This window comes from Ruditapes philippinarum, unplaced genomic scaffold (genome assembly GCF_026571515.1).
Source record: "Ruditapes philippinarum isolate M1 unplaced genomic scaffold, ASM2657151v2 ctg24770_1_1_1_1, whole genome shotgun sequence".
In the NCBI taxonomy this organism is placed as follows: domain Eukaryota; kingdom Metazoa; phylum Mollusca; class Bivalvia; order Venerida; family Veneridae; genus Ruditapes; species Ruditapes philippinarum.
Genome location: NW_026855834.1, coordinates 5,001 through 8,518, shown reverse-complemented (window position 1 = coordinate 8,518; position 3,518 = coordinate 5,001). Strand labels below are relative to the sequence as shown.

Here is a 3,518-nt window from a genome sequence, read left to right as displayed (position 1 = left end):
TATAGGTAGATTGAAATAATAGATATGTGGAAAAACTGAGATATTTTGTAGAAGGCCTTATATATTATCTTACATTGTATAAAAATCTTTCATTTCTTAACATAACAAATTTTATCAACATAAAAACATTAACATGAACCCCTGTAAAAAGACAGATGTAACCAGACATAACAAATAGCACTTGTGTTTTTTTAAACAAAATTGTTAACTTGTAAAAAAAAAACGTACAAAAAACGTAGAAAACTATAGGCCTAACAAACCATGTAAATTATTCACAGTTTAGTTTCACGAGTTTGAGCGACAGACAAAATTAACAGATAACACTGATATTGCATAAAAAATGAAATATCTTTAACTATAATGTTGTCCGACGTGTGAACAAAATTTGCAAGACAGCTGTTTATTGAAACAATGCAATATTTAACATTTTAAGGCTTATTTTACTTGGGCAAGATATGTTTCATCAGTACAGTGAACATTTTTTTAAATACTAAATTGATAATTAGTTTCATGTTACCATATTTATCATAATAACATATCCCATGACCAGTCTACACGTTTATTTTTGTGTCTTTTTTTTCTTGTTTTTACCTACATATAATATACAAGATGTAATATTAAGATTACAATTTATTTACACGTATGTATATTGTAAACATGTTAGTGTTTTGGTTTTTTTTTTTTTAATTTTCAGTTTTCATTACACTTAGAAAACAGGGATAAAAAACCAACACAAATAGCCAAAAAGTAGAAATTGTATACATATATATATATATGTAGATAGATAAATATATATATTATTATAGAAGATGGAATGAGAAGCATATGTTTAGAGGTATAAATATAGTGAAATTTTACACTGAAGTCTAAGGGACTAGTCATCTATGTAGCCATGAATTACACACCTCTCTATAAAAATCTAAATGATCATTTGATTTCAATGTAAGATAAGTATTTGTACAAAGTTTTTTGGGCTGAAAATTAGTAAAAGTTTTATAATATTGAAAAATGATTACAAAATGTATGTATGCCATTATTGCTCTGAATTACTACAAAACTGGCTTACTATTTTATATAAAACCCTGTTGTTACAAAAAACAGACTCCCCGGCACAAATGAACAGAAAGATTAAGTTGTATGTTAAAATTATGATATAAACATAAAATAATGTAATAAAACAACTGAATGCCAGTGTTAAAATTGTCAATTTACGTATAACATAATAATTACATAATCTGATTAAACTTCTCAAGTTGTTACGAGTTTTAGATACTGTTACAAATTCAAGGGAGTTAACAAGTACTGGCATTAAATAAACAACATTCATTTGAATCACCTCCCTTGCCATTACAATAAGATGGCAGTATGATATGTGTGCAATACGAGCCAGAAAAGGCCAACTCAGTACTGGTTAACTGCCTATACATCATAATAGGACATTCTTACATATATTATGGAATACGGACACATCATATTAATAATATTCTAACCTAATTGTGGGGGACTTCAAAAGCAACATCCAAAATAGTTTATACAGTAAATTCAATTACTAAATCATTACAGTAAACAAAAGAATACAAAAAATAAAGATAGGCTATAAAAGGAGTACACCGGTAAAACATAATTGGTTTGAGTTTATTTTCTGGTATAATTCCAGCCCAGCTATAAAAGTTAACATTATTATGTCTCAACTGAGATTCAGACAAAAGGAGAATTTTTTCCAGTTTATGTTTATGTTAAAATTGCACAAAAAAATATAACAAAAGTGATACATGAGCATTTTTCTTAAATAAATCGCTGAGGAAATTTTTTGTGGACCCATGACAAAAGCAAAGAATACATAAAATGGTGACACAATTCTACCTATAAAAAAAAACCACATGGAAACGTATATCTATGGAAACGTATTACTGTTTCTGTCTACATAAACTACAGAGATTCTATGGCAAATTATGAACTAATGAAAACGATGAAGATGTGGTAACTTAACAAAACTACATTAACCATTACAATTATTTAATAAACTTCTAAATTTAATAATTCACTTTTACCGAATAAAATAGTCAATTTTTTACAATGAAATTTTCTTAATTGTCAGTAAGTTTGTATAAAAAAACTTAACTTGCGTAACATTCATAATCAATTCAAAATAAATTAAACATTAAAACTTAGATGATATAGTATAATATGGTTATCTTAAACAATAAAATCTATATTAGAAATTCTATATGTGCTAAACATTCTAATTAAACACTAAACATTACACCTTGATTCAGGATGACTAGGACCTGTGATGACAAAACTGACTTAAATAATATTCCAAAAGTCATTGATTCTTATTGGTTGTTACCTAGATCAAATTTATCATTCAACCAATGATCAAGAAGCTTATATCTGGCCGACTGGTTACAAAAGTCAGTTTTCTAACCACAGAGCCATGCCATAAAATCAATAATCTTGATACATTGTAGTCTACAAGAAAGTGAAAGTGATCAAATGAAATATTTATTCCTAAATTTCTATTTCGTTTCTTAGTGTATTGCTCTTAGCGACGACCACTACGTTATTGTTTCTTCTGCTGTTCCTCATCTGATTGCTTGAGAGGAATGATAGAGACCGGAACCGGAGCGTGATTGAGGACGTAGCTGCTGCAGGAACCGAGGAGGAACTTCTTAAAGCCACTCAACCCACGTGAACCCATTACGATACTATCACAATTCAGCTTCTCGCACTGTGTCAGGATAGTGGTCTCTGGTGACTCGCCACAATACTCATCAAACTGACCTTTAACCTGAAATGAACAAAAAGATCTTAAAGCTTCAAATAATAAACTCATCAACAGTACAGAAATGTACAACTGCATAGTTCTGTAGTGTTAAAAACTTTATTTCACGGGTCTTGGGCTTGAGTCCAAATCAGACTGTACATTTTTTTCACCCTGTCAGATTTAGCGCCCAACCTGGGATCATGATGGTATTTAGTTTTAGTCTACTTACTCAACTCTCTACAGCCATAATAATTCTGAAAAAACAAGAGGGCCAGGATGGCCCTGAGGTCGCTCACCTGTATATAGCCCCCCCCAATCCCGGGCCAATTTTTACCCAAGGGCTTTTATTTGTTTATTTGAACAGACTTGGTAGACACACATAAGAAGATGTTTCATGCTAAACATCTAAGTTCTAGCTCATTGGGTTTTTTAAAAGAAGATTTTTAAAGTTTTTACTATACACATATAGTTAAAAACAATGACACCCCTGGGGCAGGGCCAGTTTTGACCCCGGGGCTTTTATTTGAACAAAGTTTGTAGATATTTACTTAAAGATGTTTCATGCTTAATATCTAAACTCTAGCTATTTGGGTTTTTTCAAAGAAGATTTTTAAGTTTTTGCTATACACATATAAAGAAAATCAATGACCCCCCCCCCCCCCCCCGGCGGGGCCAGTTTTGACCCCAGGGCTTTTATTTGAACAAACTTGGTAGACACTCATTAGAAGATGTTTCATGCTAAATATCTTAG

The 3,518-nt window shown here is 30.8% G+C and overlaps 1 long non-coding RNA gene across 1 annotated transcript in view; it reads right to left on the bottom strand.

Annotated features, from left to right (window-relative positions):
- Positions 1-1,836: 1,836 nt before the first annotated feature.
- Positions 1,837-3,518, bottom strand: part of LOC132744539 (uncharacterized) — a 6,674-nt gene continuing 4,992 nt past the window's right edge. The window contains exon 2 of the long non-coding RNA XR_009627712.1: positions 1,837-2,791. This is a non-coding gene — a long non-coding RNA (uncharacterized LOC132744539). The remainder of the gene's footprint in view (positions 2,792-3,518) is intronic.